The sequence below is a fragment of the Dermacentor albipictus genome, chromosome 2 (assembly GCF_038994185.2).
Source record: "Dermacentor albipictus isolate Rhodes 1998 colony chromosome 2, USDA_Dalb.pri_finalv2, whole genome shotgun sequence".
Classification (NCBI taxonomy): domain Eukaryota; kingdom Metazoa; phylum Arthropoda; class Arachnida; order Ixodida; family Ixodidae; genus Dermacentor; species Dermacentor albipictus.
Window position 1 is genome coordinate 140888612 of NC_091822.1, and position 19225 is coordinate 140907836.

Here is a 19225-nt window from a genome sequence, read left to right on the forward strand (position 1 = left end):
GCTCGGTGTGAAGAGCGCAACTGCGAGTGTTTGAGGGACTTATTCTGGGAGTATCACTTCGAATATCGCCGTAAGCAATCGTCCGAAATAAGTCAGTGACGGAGCGTGAAGTCGAGCTAGCCGTACTCTTTAGAACGTACGAACACGAACACCTGCTGGGGACCGCAGTGACAAGTGTGTTACGATTTCCACTCACGAGTGTTCACTGCGCTGGCGGGTCCACTACCGCGCAAACAGAAGAAATCATTTTCCTCTCGCGCTACCCCCGATCCAGCTGTCGGGCACCCGTGCGAAACCGGAGTCTGGGTGTACGCGTACGTAGGTAGCGCTCGTTATAAGTGCTTGCTTACTTTTCGGCACGCGGCACCGTTAGCGGTTTGTCCCGTCCCCGTTGGCCTGACCGCTCGCTAGAGGACGCGGTCCTCCCCAGCCAGGCTTAGCGCCTCCCACGCCGTAGCTCTCGTGTCGCCAGTCCATCACCGGCACTGCGACAGCTGTCACGGGGGGGTACGCGACTCGAGATGCTCGCCGTGCCGAGTGCCGCCGCGAACGATGCCAGCTCGGGCTTTGCACGGCCCTGACTCGGGGGGAGCTAGTACTCCACCGCGATTTGGCACGAGGCGCGCAGCCAGTCTAAACTCGTACGTGACGCATGTATGTCTTGTTGCAAGATTAGCAGTCAGCTGGCAAGCCTCGTCGTCTTGGGTTTCCGCCCTTCTGCCCGGCGCACTTTCAGGCAGGCGCGTTTATTTGCGCCGTTGTTGACAAAGGTGTCATTGTCTCGTGCACTTCCGGAGTTAATGAGGGAAAGGGGCACGCGCTGCTGATTGAACGGGTTGCGAGACGTGGAGTAAAAGATGGAACGGACGCTTTGTGATCTAAATTGAGCGTAAACAGAATTGGCGTCGGGCCGAATGGCGACGGAACGCGGCCTTTCCATAGCTTTACTGTATCATTAAAGCCATAAGAAACGTCAGGACCAGACGACACGAGCACTTATGCTCTTTGCTCCTCTGGAGTCCTCGTTTTTATTTTATTTTGGTGCTGTACAAATTAACGTAAGCACTGAGCCCGCTATAGCACAAGCTTTTGTTTTGTCGGTGTTCTCGGGGTACGCACTGAGCCCGCTATAGCACAAGCTTTTGTTTTGTCGATGTTCTTGGGGTTAACATGGCCTTTCTGCGGCCTAACTTATTCTTAGTGACACTGGCCCTGCGAGACTCTATAACAAAGATTTGTTACCGTGTGAGCGGTTGTACTGCGTATGAATGTTTGTTTTCTTGTGTCGATCTTTTTATTTGGAGCAGATATATACAGCATGCGTATAGCCAAACAAAGACTTCAATAATTCATTTAAAGGGACAGTAAAGGGAGACACCAAATTGGTATTTAGGCGCATGAAGTACTTTTTGAACACTATTTCCGTTGCTTTCGCAGTAATATATATAGGTTAGTTTCTGGAAGTTAAAATGAAGACAAAGCTTCCAGTTCTTGAATTTCGAGTCGAAACCCCGTCGCCTCAGTCCTTGAGTTCTGGCGTGTTGCGCTCGGCTGCCGGTCGTTGTTGTCCGTGACGTCAGTGTGACGTCACGGATTAGGAAGCATTTTGTCACATTGTGTGGCCCAGTAGAAGTTCTCGAAAATTTCGAAGTTCAGTATTTGGTTCGTTTAGGCTACAATGTAGTCTGTTTTTACCGATAAAAGAATCGCTAGGCTTCAAGCAGACGCTGTCAGTATCTATGATGTCACGCTGCATGCACTGGTGCGGGACCTTCGAGGCGGCGCCGCTAAGCCGGCCTTTCGTTTCTGCGTCTTTTTCTTTTTTTGCCCTACCGTGCCTCTTATTAAGCCAAGGAGGGCTCGTTTCGTTTAATTTATTTAGTTATTGCGAAAGGGTAATTTACCGATACAGCTCAAATCGTTTTTGCTCTTTAGTATCTCTCTTTCTGCGACGGTTGTCGGCCATACAGTCGTCTTCGTATATAGCATAACATCAGGACCTGGAGGTTGTCCACGCAATCCTTGCCTATTTCGGTTCGCAAGGCCACCTTTCGGTTACGCGCGTTTGCTTTCTTATACCGCGCTCGCGAGACGTTTCACGGAGCGGCAGTGACCCAGCTGCGTGTACACACACACACGCGCACACACACACACACACACACACACACACACACACACACACACACACACACACACACACACACACACACACACACACACACACACACACACACACACACACACACACACACACACACACACACACACACACACACACACGCACTTCCGTTCGGGGCGTGCTTTTCTTCGCAGTCGCTGTGCTTCAGCGCGTCCGCCGCCGGGCTGCGTCTTTCGTCTTCGTTGTCCCTACGACGTTGACGCGCGCGCGTGTGTGTACCTCACGCGCGAATGGGTTTTGTCGCGCTTTGTTGCGCGTCGCCGGGTTTCCGTTGGGTTGCATGCCGCGGGCCCTACAGCGTGACGACGCCGTAGGGGCAGGTGTTGTCGCGGCGTCGCGCCGCGTTGCGTGCATGCGCACGCGTGCGCGGCTTGTTTGCGACCACGTCGCGTTGCTTGGCTCGGTCGAGTCTTGGGGTTAACGCTGTTCCTAACTGTTGTGAGTGCACCGCACATGCGCTTTATCTTCCTTGTCTTTGTACCGACACCTCGCGGGGTGGACGTTGCGGTCGGTGGCACGCGAGTTGGGAATTGAAGCCGCAGGACACCCGGCGGTGGTGGCTTTGGCCTTGCGCTTCTATAGTGCACAGCCCGCGGGCGGCGGTATCCAATCCCGGCTGCGGCAGCCGCATTTCGATGGCCACGAAATGCGAGAACGTCCGTGTACCGTGCATCGGGTAGAAGTAACCAAGGTGGTCAAAATTAATCCGTAGTCCCCCACTACGGCGCGCCTCGCAATCGTATCGTTGTTTTTGGCTCTTAGAATCCTAGAATTTAATTTTAAGACCTCTGGCTGTGCCGTTGCTTCACTGGTGAGGCTGTGGCACATCAATGTCGATATCAGTCCATTGTGTCCGCAAAAGAGCAAAGACAATTACAAGGTCAACCACGGGCTTCTGGCACGTAGAAGGTTGACGTCCAGCGAGTGTCTGTTGTGGATGTGCCCAGAGACAAAGGTCAGAAGATAGAGAGAGAAAACATTTATTTTAACCATCGAGGTCGTTGCTCTTGAGGTCGAGTGGGTGGTGGCCTCATTCCAGGATTCCACTGGCCATGGCTGCCCGACGAACTTGCTGGAAGAGCGCTTCTTGGTCCACCAGGGTAACGCTGGTTAGCTGTACCTCCCACCGCTCAAATGACACGCTAGGCGTCATTAAAGGGGCGCTGGAGAAAGGGGCGAAGTGGAGAAAGGCATTTCAAGTGAAAATAAGCTATTTCAGAAATACTTCGCCGCAAGAAGTACTAGTAATAAAGCAACAAGACCGGAAGAAAGACAGGGCTCAGAGGTGCACGCCGAGATACCGACAAACTAGCGCTTAGACCACGTGAGAAGTTAATTATGGACGATTAGTTCCGCAGACCACTTATGCAACTTCTTCGGAAGAAGTACATTGCGCCATTACTTAATCATAATATGTCGTACGGCAAACTGCGCGATTAAAAGAAAGGGCGAAAGTTGGAAGAAACAATTTTTAATATACTTTAATACGATGATGGAGTAGGCCTCGAAACACCAGACCTGGCGTCATCGGCATAATATTGACGTTAAGACGCATGAGTGAAATTTGATGACTTTCTGAAACGATGAGAGTATAGCTATGGCGCCGTTGCTCACATAGAAGTAAACAAGTTCGCTGCGTGCGTTAATTCTTCTGGCTTCGCTTGTGTATGGCAGCCGTAGGGGGGGAGGGGGGAGGATCTCAGGTTGGGCAATGTAGGATGACCTCATGAACCATCCGCTTCGAGGGTACCGAAACTGGTTCGCGGATACGAGTATTATGATAACTTGTCTAAGGCGGTGCGACGTTTGTCAGTGTTTCCTTCTTCCCAGTTTAGAGGGAAGAAAGAAACAAGTGGGAATGTCGTGACAGCATTCCTTTTGACTGCGCCTTAATGTTTACCGTGGCGTATGCTGTTTACCGTGGCGTATGCGCATGCTTTGGCGTATATAGGATCTCGCAGTAGTGCCACGTGTTGTGTTTGCCACTAAGAAGAAGACCGGTTGTGATGCTTCGCTCCTTCATAAATATCCTTCTTGTGCTCTCCTACAAGCAAGTAGCACATACCGTCAACGCGAAGTGCAGTGCAAGTGCTGGATGCTCTTAATCCACTGTTTTGCAAGTCTCGAGTAAGCCCCCGTGCCTCACCCGCGGTCTCCTATCGCGCAACGACCACTCGCCCTTGGGTCATCCCAGATGACTTCAACTCACATCACCACCTATATACGGTGCTTGAATTTTGGTGTTAAGGCGCATTTCTGCTCGCACAGGGATGATTCCCTTCCCATTTCTATTCCCCCTTTCCCTTATCCCCGGGGTAGGTTAGCAAACCAGGCACGCGACTGGTTGACCTCCCTGCCTTGCCTTTATTTGTTTTCTCTTTTTCTCGGTAGCCGTATGGCCTGGAAAGCATTTTAACGCCAGCAGATAAATAAGGAAAGAAATGATGCGTCCTTGGGTCCCTCTTTCCCTTCTCTGAGGACGCTGAAATGCTTTTCCACGTAGGATTTCTCGTCTCATCTGTCACAGTTTGTCACTTACTTATCCCCCGTGACCTTTCCAAAAAAAAAAAAGAGGGAGCACACACGATTCGACAGTTAGGCATGATTGATTCGTCCCTTTAACCTCTTCCACGCTATTCGAGTTCAAGCACAGTTGACGAACGTAAGCGACGAAAAGGTCAAATATTAGTAAGAGACTGAAAGGCCAAATACTAGATTAGCATCTCATTTCGCCCACGGCAGCTTCTGTATCGCGCGGTACGCGGATGTGTCACAAGAGGAACGAAAAGTAAAAGGTTCAAGTTAAAAGTGTACAACGAAGTGTACGGGGAGAAAGGGAAGGCACTGAAACGATTGAAGCGAGTTAGTACCTTTAGTGCCTTTCTTTCGTGCACGTTCCATTGCGCCGTTTTTACTTGAAGCTGCGATTCATCAACTGAGCCGATACAAAGTTTTATTGTAGCAGATAGCACAATTCTAATCCTTTAACTAAATTACTCGTTTATGAGGACATTAGTTCCACAAGTAATCATATGCGTAATTGAATAATTAAAAATCACTAATTAAGTTATTACAATGTAATTGAGAGCACATCCCCGTCTATGAATTGTAGCTAGGGACTTTCTAAGGCAAATAATGTTGGAACGTATTAAGAGTGAATGAATGTTTGGAAATTATGGGGATGGCACCGGCTTCGAGAAAACCGTGATCAATTGCGGTAAATGTATGTTGTTCCAGCTGCATTATTCATGAGAACGCTGTTTTGTTGACTGAAGCACAAAAGTAACTGGAACACCAACGCATTTCGTCGGACATCTTCGAAGTTGCTGCCGTCTCGAGAATTCGTTCCCAATGTATGTGCCTTGCGAACCCGCCGGCGATAAATCGTAAATGGCAATATGTGCCGCAAAGTAATTAATTCGTTGTAAAGTGCGTGCTAGTTACTCAATTTCGCTTCGGTTTCAATTCACTTTGCGCGCCATATGTATCCAAGCCTGCGAACAATCGGCGACGTTCCGCCGCGTCTGTTTCTACCGTGCGAAGTTCGCAACGGAAGTTCTCTCCGACCCCTCGCTTATAACGCTGTGCCGAAAGATAGTTTTAGCAGGCCTTAGTTAATAGAGAAGTGTAGATTGTCTGGTATTCCGGTAAAACGCAGGCGGACGGGGCGGGGCATTGGTGCGGCAGCGTAAGCTTGAGCGGTCTGCATGGTGCAGCCACCTGGTGGCGCAGTGCTCAGACAGACAGAAACAGCAAATATTGCATTAACCGAGCGTATTCTTCTTCGCTGCTGGTGTAACATTTTGGCACTGGCGCAATCGTGTTGCTGCCAAAAATTTACACCCGCAACAAAGTAGAATACACTTGGTTACTGCAATATTAGCTGTTTCTGTCTGTTTGAGCACTGCGCCACCAGGTGGCTGCACCATGCAGCCCGCTCAAGTTTTACCGGAATGCCGGACAAGCTAAACCTGGCTAATGAAAAGTTGAAGAGGAAAGGGAAGCTGTCGGGTTCCTCCCTCGTGGCGCTGCACCTGCTACCGCGGCATTTATAGTACCTTCGCCGGTGCCTACAGAAGCGCTCCAGCGGAGCGGCACGCGTCTCTGTTCCGCCCCGGCGATGCCTGGCGGCGACGCTTTTCACGCCTGTGCCTCGATTGTCGTGCGGGGCACGGGTGACCGGTTTCTGGCCGGCAGATCTCTCCATCTCTGTCCAAGCGTGTTTCTTGGTTATGATGTGTTTTCATCGCGTTCGCCCGCACGCTCGTCATCGTCGAGGTTATTTCTGGAGGGCATCCCGCTCGGCAAGCATCCTGCTGCGCACGGCAGAGGCGTTCAGTGAAACCGCGCGGCAAGCGCATTAGCAGATCGCGCCTGATAGATATGCGGCGGCGTTTGTGCATTTTTTCCTGTTGGTCTCTCGCCGACCTAGAAAGGTCGCGCGTGCATGGAAAGGAAATATGTAGAGAGAGACAGAGAGAAAGTCGGGAGAGATGGGGCGTTTTGCAGCAGCCGTAGAAAGAGAGAGAGAGAGAGGTCGTTTGCTTTCGCGGACATCGCGGGAATTCGGTTTCTTAGCTGCGGAGGAAGCGATTACGTGCTTTCGCTGAGTATCCCCGATAGATGTTGCATGACTGTTCGTCGAGGCAGTCTGAATGGACTACCTAGACGCACAGCGACGCCGGTTGAACACGCCTCGCGTAAGCTTTGTGTGGGAGCGAGCCTTCCGGGACTTTGGGCCTCTCACTTTCGTTTTTCTCATCAGCCACGATCATCTCTGTCTGCTTCTTGGGCATGCGCACTAAATGTCGCTGTTGCGTGGCTTTGGGTCGCTAGTGGAATCTTTCACTTATCGCACTCTGCAGCAGGAATGTGGGGTATAAGTAGAAATGCCTGTTTTCTCTTCACAAAGTGATTGTGAGCGAGGCGATGTAACTACTTTCTTTTTCCTTACGCCACTTGCATTTCCGACGCATTAGTGTCAGAGAAATGGGCACAGATAATGGACAGAGGCATATGGGCACAAAGTTAATGTGAGCCTACCCCCCCCCCCCCCCCCCCCCATTCTCTTATTAACAGATTAGCGCCGTTTCGAAGACTTGGTGTAGACAGGGCAGAGGAAGACCGGATGTAAGCACATACGCGTATCCCGCGTCACCCGTGGTGTGAAAGTAGCTGTAGCAGCTCTAATTTGAATAACATTCGTATAGCAGCCTGTTTCGGAGGTCGTTTTGCTATGGGTCTGGTACTACTGTCTAGTTGTGTTAGTTCGCCTCACCATCGATCTGGCATGTTTTTCTCGAGTTGTCTTTTTCTCGTCACTCATGCTCCTTCGTGCTTCTCCAAATTCGTTGGGATTCCGCGCTGGTGTACTTTTCCCCGAAGCGCTTCATAGTCTGAGAAGCGAAGCTTGCAACATCCCGAGCTGTGATGTGAGGCCCGTGAAGCGTGTCAGGGGTGCACCAACTGGTGGGCGGATTTCTGTTCGTCTCTCTTCTGTATGTCGCATTACAGCTTCCTCTGCCGTTAGCGTCCTACTCTGCTTCAAGGCTTTTTTTTGCACGCCCCATTTAAAGAAGCAATTTGTAAGTGCAATTCACGGCTGTGCCTGTGAGCTGAAATTTACTCCCCACCGAAGCCTTTACGGTAGAAACAGCAAGGACGAGTCTGCCGCAATCGTACCCGGTCGCTGAGTCTCCCGGGAGGCTCCTGGAATTGAGCCGTTACGAGCTATCGAACGAAGCACTGCGGGGTGGGAGGGTGGGGGGGGGGGGACGCGCGCTCCAGGGCGGCTCCTCCCACCGCAGGCATTCTCGATCAAGTGTGTGCGGCACTCCTCGTTGGCCAGCCATCTGCTCCCGCGCCGCACCGCTGCTAGTACCGGGGGTGGTGGTGGTGGTGGTGGGGGGGGGGGGGGGGGGCGGCTTATTGCAGAGGGACGGGATCCTTGAAATTGGCTCCGTGTTCGTCCTTGCGGAAAGCGACCGCCGCGGCCCCTTTTGCCTCTTCGGACCGGCGCTCTCCCGCGGAGTGTGGTTGCCCGCTGACTGACAAGTTGACGCACCCTGGCGTGCTACTCGTTCTGTCGGTGCGTACACTCCTTCCCGCACCCGCTCCGTGGGCGTCTCCGACTTGGCGGCAGCTCTCTCGCTCGGTTGTTGTCTGCACGGCGGGGAGGCGGCGCGTGTAAAGGACGCGGTGTTAGTTCAGTAGCTGAAGACAGTGCAGCAAGACCCGCCTGCTGTGACTCGCGATGTCAATGGCTTGGTTTTAAAGTAGAGAGTTGCCAGGGAACGGTTCATTCTTCCGTCCGAATTTCGCCGTTCGCGCGGTTTTTCAGTAAGAATTCGGTTAGTACGCGTGCGTATGTCGTTTCCGTTGTTTAGGTAAGCATTGTCGAGTCGTTATTCATGCAGTCGCCTATTTTCGACAGCGCACAGCACCTTTGACTTGAGCCGTTAATTGTACTTGTGAAGGACTAAACTGACTAGTTGGCCTTGCATATAATTTCTCGCGGGAATAAGCGCTGAGAAAAGGTGAGCAGTGTGTTCCCTGTTCTTTAAGGCTAATTTACCTGTGCAGCTTCTGTTGGACAGCTGACGTTCCGAAGCTCTGGGGAGGGCTGTAGTTCTATTGGTTCCGTAGCCATTACTTTCATTTGTCCCAGACGCTTCTAAATACCGAAAGACATTGTCCCAAACGCCTTGAAAATCATTCAAGTCGTTAGTGAAAGCCTTTTTCATGGTCCCGTCCTTGTGGGGGGAGACTAGCCGGCTCGGCGTAGCTACGGCTAAAAGTGTCAACCGCAGCAGGTGCCTATACAAACCTTAGCGAACATAGCCATATTTACTCTAGCTAGCGGGGTTGAAAAAGTCGTACGCATTGGCGCGTGACGCCCCTCCCCCCACTTATCCCGTCGTTTCTTTTTGCATCTCTCTACTGCAGCTGGCACGTGCAAACGCTTCGCGCATCGTTATGCTCCGGCGGAGACGTCCGTTGGCGCAGGGCTTCCTCCGCAGTGGCAGTCTTCCGTGCTTGCTTTCTTCTTTCTTTGTCTTTAACCCCCCCCCCCCCATCTCTTCCTCCCTCTCCTTCCCAATATACGCTGGCTACCCACGCAAGATTTCGACACACAGCCAGTCGCGCCGTCGCTCGTATATTTGTCCCCTCCGCGCCCTACGCTATCTCTATGTGCCCGTTGCACGCCTAAATGCCGCAATTCTTTTGTTGCGAGGCTCCGCAGCAGAGGGGAGGCGCCATTTTACTAGGGAATGACCTCGTGTCCGCGTGCGGCAGCTGTTTGTGGTCGTGTGAGAGGTGTCGGAAGCCCGCCGCCGCCGCCGCCGCCGCTGATATTCGCTCGTCCTTATTATATAGTCGCCGACTTGGCAGCTGTGGGTTCAGCAGGTGTCCAAATAAAGAAAAAGAAAGGGGGGGGGGGAGGAAGTGCCTTACTGCTCAGTCATCGAGTAGATTTATTCGAGCGCTCCTGCCTTCCGCGTATTTCGTTTCGCTTTGTGGTTTTCTTTCGGGGCGCGTTTTCGTATCCGCCACGGAGAGAACTTTTAACGGCTTCTAAAAATGGCATCGGAGACACGTAAGCGAGATGTTCTTGTATGTATGACCAGTTTGAGAATAGCGTGACTCAGACGTCAGTTGCTTGGCGTCTGCGTAGGGGGTGCACGCATGTGTCACGCAGCCGACGTAAAGCCCGCATCTCGCACGCCTTTTCACTGCCGAACGTTTCTCCTCGGTGGTGCGAGTCGGGATGCTTTGGTGAGGCACGCATTTGTTGGCAATGGTGAGAAGGGACGAACGAAATAGGAGCGCTTATCTCGCGAGACCAGGTGGAGGTGCTCGCGCTCTTCCGCCGCCGATATCACGTGTAACTTTACAGAAGTGTGGGACACACAGCTTCGTAGTTTAGTGGACGTTGATGATTAACGCTAACATGGTTCCTTCTGAAAGGTATACTTCGCACCCTTTACTTTATTATTGTTTTTTGTTTACGCGGCACCCGATGACAGAAGTCTGACCGTCAGTGACTTCAGAATTATTTTTTCTGTATCTTTGGTTGACAACATTCCTATGTCTGTTTGCTTCATACGGTTGAAAGAAAATCCAGCTAATCGGTTCCGCTTGTAATCTCGGGTTTAGATTACAAGTATACGCTTACTCAGGTGTGTGATGCGGGGGGGGGGGGGGGGCAGCCGGCGCCCGCCGTGGGTACAGCGCACGTTAGATGACGAAGCTATTTGTAGTTTCTTCATTAGATACACGAACAATATCTTGAAGCCAACCCTCACACCCTCACATATAAGTACCATTAAAGTAGAAGAAAAATAAAGCCCATTTCCTGCATATGTTTATAAACGGATGGCAAAAGAGTCAACACAAGAGGTTAAATGTTATGTCGGGGTAATTACCTAACGCAGACATGTGACATTTAAATGGCGTCTCCCTCAGCAGAAGGTGCAATTGCTTTTGAGGGACTAGGAAGAGGGAACAAAAGAAGTTCGTGACTTTCATCGGATCTTTATTTCCGAGAAGCGAGCCAGCGTTACCGTTGAAAGGCCTCTCGATCGGTTTCCGTTGACGAAAGCGCGGCCGTGGCGGCATCGACATCTTGCTTTCGTCAGTCCCGCTGTTTCGTGTTCAGCGCGAGTTGCCCGCGGAACTTGGCATCATGAGCGCCAGCGTCGAGGTGTGTGCGAGGACCAGGTGCGGGAGAGGGAAACCAATAGGGTTAGCGCTTCGCGTGCGTCTTGGAACCGTGGCCGTCTCTCTCTCTCACGCTCGCTCGTTCCCTGTTCCTACCCCGAGCGTGCATTGAAAACTAAATTTAACCGTGACGATGTTTTCCGGTGGTTCACGTCGTTCTTTTTCGTTTTTTTTTTCTATTGCACGCACGCGCGGAGCTTTTTGCGGTTCGGCGTAGGCTGAATGCTATGCGTCGTTTCCCCACGCTGGGTGGCATGGTGGAGTTTATTTATCGTGAGGCGCCCTCCTGTTTACGCGTTCGGCCACGAATTGTTGGCAGTAATCGTGAGTTTTTTTGCGAGAGCTTTATGTTATACGTGGCAGTGCCTATTTCAAGCTATAGACTGAACGCTTCGGCCCCCATCCCTTGCTCACATTTTTTTTTTAGTTTTACTTATTGCTTTTGATGCATGTTGAGCTGTAGATTCCAGGTGCGTCTCAAAAGAAACAAACTTGCCGAGAACCCGAGCTTCACAGCATTGCATCCATAGCTGAAAACGAAGAACTTGTATCGAGGCCAGCTGCAGTTTTCAATGCGACGTGACAAAACAGTGGGATGAACACGTCGCGGAGCTCGGGAGACCGCGGTTGCACCATCTTGCCTTCGCGGTAGTGTTCGCGCGAAGAGATCGTTTATTTTGATCGTTCTGAAGAGGGTTTCTTTCTTTTGACGTGTAATGGATACATGTAGAACGGTGCCTGGGGGCAATGCGCGGCACCATTCGCACTCAGTAGACACAGGCCGCCAAGCTTAGCTCAACCCCCCCCCCCCCCCCCCCTGCCACACACGTCTTACTGCAATTCATCTAGAAGACGCCCTCTTTTTTGCTTGACCTGGTCACCCGCGCGTTTGCTTTCTTTAGCTTGCACTCCGTTTCTTCGTCCTCCTCTCCCGCTACTTGATCGAGAAGGAAAGAGCAAGGTAGGGGAGGGCACGGCCGTGCGCTGAAAGAGACCCCAAGGGTGCGCCTGCTGGCAACTCACAACAACGGCGGCCTTCGGCAACGCGTGGTCGTCGTCTGCTGCTGCTGCTGCTGCTGCGGCCGCCGCCGTCTGCTCTCGTTCCAGTGAGGAGGGCGTGATTTATCGCCCCGAGATCTCGCCCGGCCGCGTTCCCCGCGCAGCCTGCCCTCGCCGCCCCACCCATCTCCTGCTAGAATGTATCCGTGCTACTTTTTTCGCGGCATGTCGCCGGCACCGAGCCCGGGAGAGAAACAAGAGCGCCAGTGATTGTTTCACGTTTGCTCACTCTCTCTCTCTCTATTCTTTTCTTTTTCTTTTTTTTCCTCCCATGCCACCCTTTCTTTTCTCCCCTCACCACCTAAGGCAGACTTTTCTTGGTTATCTTGACCGCCACTGGCCTTGACTCCGTACTCCCAAGGTGGAAAGACACGAGAGCGTTTCGGTGTCATAGTCTTATTTAGGCCGAAATCGCGTTTGTGCGTTGGAAAGCAGCATATCTTGCTGTTGGGCTATTGTTGTTAAGAGTGAGAGAGGGGGGGACGAAACGTCTATTGTAATCAAAGCACGGCGAAAAACAAGACGAGATAGAGACATAAAACAGTCAATCAGCAGCTTGCTTTCCGCATATCGCCCGCCCGCTTGTTTGTGCTCACGACCCCTTCTTGTTCTAGCCTGCGGTGTGTGTGATCAACACTGTTTTTTGCATGCGCTTGCCTCAGGATGAGGAACCCTCTCGGGTGGTTATGCGGAAGTGGGCTGGACGAAAGGGTGGGAAACACGATGAGTGAGGTGATGGTGGTGGTTGTGACCGGGCAGAGATGAGGCAAGCGGATGAGTCAATGAAACGCTCGGCCTCGAAAAAGAAAGAAAGAAAGGTACACATACACATAGAAAAGGTACACATACACATAGACGCGCTGCCGGGACTGCCACTCCCGCATCTCCCCGTTGCGCTTCTAATAAATATGTCAGCACCTCGGCTATTTCGCCCCCCGGGCTCCTTTCCCGCCCCGTTATTCCCTGCGGCTTTCGTGCCCTCACGGAGCTCTTACTCGCCACTTCGAAGCCCTGCCGCTGGCTTTATATATATATATATATATATATATATATATATATATATATATATATATATATATATATATATATATATATATATATATATATATATATAATTCGTCGTCATTCTCTGCCTCCCTCGAGCATTGGTTTCACTACACTGGCCCTTTTTGTTTTTTATAGCTGGGCGTGGAAATGTTGGAAAGGCTATTTACACGACGGCAGCACGTTACTCGCGAGCCTAGCGTTCCGTTATTTTCTTGCGCCTCTTTCGAGTTCGCACGCTCTCCTCCGGGTACATTCTGCCGGGGCGATGAATAGATAGAACGACTGGAGTATGGGGGAGGGTGGGGGACTTTGCAAGACGCGGACAAGTCGCGCTCGTTCTTCGCTCTTGTTATTACTGTGGTGCTCTATTTTTACAGCTGCTCCCCGGCGGCGGCAGCGGCGGCGTCTTCTCCCCGACAGTGTTCGCCCCTCTTACTTTCTCTACACAGTCTTGCCACGTGTTCATTTTATTTCTTCCCCGGCACGCAGTTGCCTTGGTTCCTCGCCTTATCTCTCTCTTTCTCCCTCCGGGGTGCAATAACGTCGGAATTTACGTGCGTGTTCTTGGCCGGCTTCTTGCCAGAATCGCGCTCGTTTCGCGGCCTTTCTCTCCCCCCTCACTCCTCCTCCTCCTCCTCCTCCTTTTCTGCGGCTTCTCGGCAACCAGAGCTGGCTTCCAGATCGCCTCTCGGAGCTCGCGCACCTTGCTCTCTCTCCCCGAGGTGGCACTCTCTCTCGGTTCTCTCTTTTGCACCCTTTCCGCGGTGCATAGTTCGGGTGGCATTCCTCGCGCCAGAGTTTCCTCTGGATATCCGCGGAATTTTAATTCGCGGATACCGCATCTCGGCCTTCCCTAGGTTCTCCGCTCAACGCTTTTCTGTATACCACTTACTCCTGCCATCCCCCACCCACTTTTACCGTTTTATACGCTGCGTGCCTCATCTCCTTGGAACTCGGCTCTCCCTGCATTCCGAGTGTCCGCGCTAGAAGAGCTATAGACTGTGGTAGTTGGCGTGCGTACGTGCGTGCGTGAGCAGAAGGTGGGGGAAAGTGACGGCCATTTGTCTACCTTTTCTTTCCCCCTTCTTTTCATTACTCTGGGCTTGGCGCCACACTTTCTTTTTTTATCTCTCTTGCGTGAAACAAGCAGTATGCGCCTGCTTCTCGCAGTTGCTGTGCGTCTTCAGCATTCGCCGCGCTTTTCGTCTCGGCGTACCTCGTTAATTCCTTTGCTTTGCCTCGCTTCTCTATGCAGATGCAGGCTTGTCGCGTTTGCTGATCAAATCAACTGCCGCCGTGCTGCCCTTTCTTTCCAGTGTTTATCTCTCTGCTCGCCCATCCGCAGTGTGCATACTGTATATATAGGCTAGAAAACTGACGACGGGTAATCATGGTCGAGTGGATGAGGTAGATTAACGAAAGGGACGGTGTTAGAGTGAGGTTGCTTCGGGAGAGACAGGAAAATGTATTAAGGAAAGGCGGAGAGGTAGTATACGAGTATACTAGTTTCTCGAGCTTCGTGAGAACCGCCATAGTGATAGCCTGTGGTTGCGGTAGCGCAAATTTGCGGCAATGAAAAAGGCTTGCTCTTCTTTTTTTTCCCTTCCTGTTTGTGTGTGTGTGCGTGCGTGTGCAATTTGCGACTTTCTTACTCAACAGAAGCCTCATCTGTTCTCGCAACTTTCTTGTAGCTTTTACTCAGGGTTTACTTGCGGTGAATCTTAAGTCGATCGGTAAATCGGTACTGACTTTGACTATTAACTTTGTTTTCCTGGACGCACGCGAGCAATCCTAACGTTCCGCGAAACGCAGTTCTCGGGCTGCGCTCATTACACCGCGTGCAATGACATTAGGAGCGCCGTTTCCTTTAGACGTATGAACTTCAACTTGCCTTCCGAAGGTTGAGAGGAGCGATCTATCTATAACTGAACGAGTCGCGGTCAAAAGAAAGAAAACAAAGGCAAAAATCTTCCAAATACTAAAGTTGGTTAGCCACGCGGAGGAACGAAGAGTAAGCGTGCCGAGGCAACGGCCAGACAGCGCGCGCACAGTGGAAGCACACGCTCGGAATAGACGGACCTGTGGGCATTATTAGTTAGCGCGGAGAAAGTTCGAATGTCACCGCCGCTGTCGGCGCGCGGGCCGCGCTAAACGAATCAGCGCTGTGGCAGCAGCGAGTGCTCCCTCGGGAAGGAGACGACGACGCGGAGAGCGGCGCGCTCCTCGGCCTTTGCGCAACTTAGCTTGCAGGAGAAACATTGGCGAAGCAAGGCGCGGCTGGCACCCGTCTGCGAGCTCGTTTATTTTGCTTGAACGCCGCGCAGGCGTCGAGTTCCGCGGGTTTGGACCCGGTCTCTCTCTCTCTCTCTCTCTCTCTCAACCCCTTTTTAACTTCTCTCGCTTGGCGGTTCCCTTCACCCTGTGTGAACACTCTCAGCAGGCGCAAACACTCCTCGAGTTCTCAATATAGCCGAGCAAGCTCTGCCTGACCCGCGGTTTTGTGGGCGTATGTTTAACTCCCTTTGCTGCTGTTGCCCCTGCCTTTCCCTCTTCCCCCCTCTCTCTCTCTTGACGGCCTGCGGTTTCTCTCCGCAAGAGTTAACCTCGCGTCCTGGTAGAGCTGTGCTCTTCGCGAACATCCCACGTCTCTCGCTCTTCTGTCCTCCGCCGCCGCCGTCGTCTCGTTTATTCTCCCGCCAAGTTTGTTGCCGCGACTCGAAATCACGAAACTGCGAAGCGGGACCGCGCTCGAGGTTGAAGCCTCGAGAGCGCAATAGCAAAGAAAGAGAAAAAAAAAAGAATTGAATCCAGGGTTCGCGCGCGCTCACTCCACCGCGCGGAAGAATTCCGAGCACGGCGGCTTCCTGTACCGCACAGGCATTCGCTCGCGCGCGCGCGCCAGCGCGCGGGCACCTCATACATAACAGTTCCCTTCCGGCCTCTGCGGAGACGGATCGTGAAGTGTGCGAAGGAGGGAAGGGAGACGAAGAAGGGGGGGTAACACCGGTTAACGTGAGCCGCATGAAACTATACCGCGCGCGGTGTCGCTCTTATATCTTTTTAGCTTCCAGCCTTCCCCTCCGTGTACCTTTCCTGTTCGCTTCTCGCTTTCCCCCCACTGCTTGTTCGGAATGAAGAGTGTTTATAGCTTCCCCGCCCCTCCGTGTTACGCTGCTCTCGTCTCTGTGCTTTTAGTGAAAGGCAGCGCGGATTCATAACCGCGCTCTTTTATTTCTTCTTTTCACCCTTGTAGCTGGTAGCGGTACTTGGAGCTATCCTCGCGTGATTCGTAAACTTTACTTCCGGCTTTTTCTAAGCGGTCGCTTTCTATATTGAGGATATTTTATTTTCTTTGCTCGACAGCGGAAAATTAGGAAGAAAGAAAAGAAGCGTTTCCATTTGAAGATGGAGCAGGAGGGAGCGACGGAGGTCGAGCGAAGCGAGATCTCCCTGGAGTGCTGTTTGTTTCTCGTTCATAGCCCTGGTCCGACGGAAGGAACCGACGAACCCTCGATGAAGAGGAAAACAAAACGAAAAAACAATAAAAAGTAAAACCCGGTAATAGAGGGCGTAAGGAGAGGAACGGAGTCTAACGGAAAGAGAGTACGGGTTTAGAATCCGAAATCGTGCGCTCGCAGGCCGAACGGCGGCAACGAAGCAACGAGATGCTGTCGGCGTGCGCTCGCCCCTCCATACCAACGGGCGACGACACCCGACGGCGAACTGGGTGGGTGGGTGGGTGGCGGCGGCGTTGCTCTGCGTTCCGGGCTTGCGCGAATGCCTCTTTTTTTTTTTCTTTGCTTTAGTGGTCCTCCCGCGTCTGTTCGTGCCTCCTCCGTGTTATAACTGCTGTGCTTGTTCCGCTGCCGGTGCTTGTTCGCCGGGGCACTTGTGCCGCTGCCGTTATTGCTCCGGGGGAACGAGCGGTCTCCTGGGGGAGGGGGGGGGGCGCTGTAGTGGTGGAGGCTTGCGGGGTGGAGGCGGCACGGCGCTATTTGGCAGGGCGGGCACGCCTTCCGTGCGCCCGGAGAGCGAAGCAGCGGCTCTCGTGGAATACTAATTCGGGCTCGCACGCTAGAGCTCCTGGGCGCCCGTCGCTTCGGCCGCTTTGTTTATTCTCTTCCGATCTCGTTGCGACGTGGCCTCGTGTAGCCTCTGGTTTTGTTTATTTTGTCGTCGTCGTAGCGTTATCTCTCACTTTGTCTCTACGCTGCTTGTAGATTGTATGCTCAGTCCAATGCATGCTGTACTCTCTCTGGGTGGCCACTAAGTGTCCATTGCGTGTACTTTGTTCTTTCTGGAGTAAACGGCGAACTCCGTCGAGTGCGAGCGTATGTAGTGTAGGCGCGCGACCGATCACTTTGTTCTAGCAGAGCGCGTGTCGAATGCGTTGGAGTGGCTTATCGGAGTTCTGTGGCGGCGCGGTTTGGCTTTCTGGCGCTCCCAATAGATCGCTAGCGGAACCGAGGTACACCTCGGCTCCGCTTCCGGCCAACCGCTTAATGCCAACCTTCGGCCAAGGGCACTTGGCCGAATGCAGAAGTTTGCAGCGGGTAATGCGTGCGGTGCTTTTAAACTACCGCGGCCCCGTCCTGCCAGAAATGAGCGCACACTTTAACTTTTGCTGCCAGGATGTCATCTATACATTGCAGCACGCATACTTATACGTGCCGAGGCTTCGTGATGAACTGGAAGGTGAGTAAAACTAACAAAAGAAAGGATCAGCCATCAAACTTCTTGGTGTAAACGTTGCACGACTAGCACGCAGCACAGCTGAACGGTAAAGAACACCGACAGAAGCCCTAGTGTATTTTCTCAACGAAGCCACGTGCCAATTCGCAGAAAGATCCATAGACTTCTCCTCTTCACTCACCAAGCGCCACTTTTGACCACAGTATATCTGTTAGCAGGAGAAGTCTGCGGTCGCGTGCTGCACACGTTTAACGCGTTATAGCGCCCTGTTTCGCGCCAGAGGTTTCCTGCCTCTAGCGTGCTGCGCACGTTCTGACACCAAAGCGCCCTTGAAGACCAAAGCCTCGTCCAGATGATAAACTTGACTCTCTTTCATCCGCACTTTCTGTTTATCGTTGTGTGGCGGGTGCCGTTTGTATATAGAACTCGGCGAGCAGTACGAGCACGTGACCCAGCGCATCCACGTATGAGTATGAGTTGGCATTTCGTCGTGATCTGCTAGCACAGACACTGCTTCCGATTATGTGCTTCCATGCGTTTTCTCGAGCGTGCTTGCCATACCGTGTGCTTACGAGCGTGGGTGGGCTGAGAGCGGTGCAAAAAAAAGGTAATAAAAGGGCAGCAGAAGCGCGTGTCTACGACACGACTAACACCAGGGCAGCAGCAGAAGGGTGGAAAGCTATTTAACACTCGTGCGGCGAGTGCACGCACTAGCGAGCTAGCGACCGCGCGCGCGTGACCCATCCGAGCAAACACACTCATCGCGCGGCGACGTGTACTATACGTAGCGCGTAATATACGTTGCGTGCGGGAAGGAAGCTAAACGTACAAAAGGGCGGACAGCAGAGAAAACAAATGGTGGCACCGTGTGGTAGTGGCCGCGCTTTTCTCTCTCTCTCTCTCTTATCTCGTCCGAAAGGGTCGCCCGCGCGCCGCCGTGTTTGCCTCGGGTCGCGTATACGCGTACGGAGTGGCAGCCACGGCGTGTGCGTGTGTGTGCATACGTGTAGTAGGCTCTCTGCCTTGGCCTGGCCGCACTTCGGGACACGCGCGATCCATCGCTCTGTTTGTGTGTCGGGTGCGTGCACCCCCCCCCCCCCCCCACGTGCGTGTGGGTGCGGAGATGGCGGCCGAGTCCTCTCTGTGTGCGTTATCTATCCTTCCGTGTGTGCGCAACCGTCGGCTTTGCGGGCGCCGTCGCGCGCCTCACTGCCGGCGAGGCAAGGGAGGAGTGTGCGCCGGTCGCGAACCGTAGTACGTGGCTCCTGCTGGAGTCGCAGATTCGCGGTGCCCCCTCCGTGTGGTGAGATGGCGATGCGCCGTAAACCGTAAATGGGGTGCTTCGGTGGCAGCGCCACGTCCAAGAAACCCAAACCGAGGTATCGTGGAATGGAGGGAGATATATAAAGAGTCAAGAGACTGTGGGAGTTTTGCCGTTGCTGGCCTTTAGACGGGATTGGACGTGCCGAGGAACGCAGTGTGTGCCGCAGTGCAAGGGAATGCTTTGGGACCAACTGATGGCTCGTT

General features: G+C 52.7%; 1 protein-coding gene across 4 annotated transcripts in view; it reads left to right on the forward strand.

Moving 5' to 3' along the window:
* Positions 1 to 19225, forward strand: part of LOC139056115 (autism susceptibility gene 2 protein-like) — a 444462-nt gene that overhangs the window by 212709 nt on the left and 212528 nt on the right. The gene's annotated exons all lie outside the window — the stretch shown is intronic.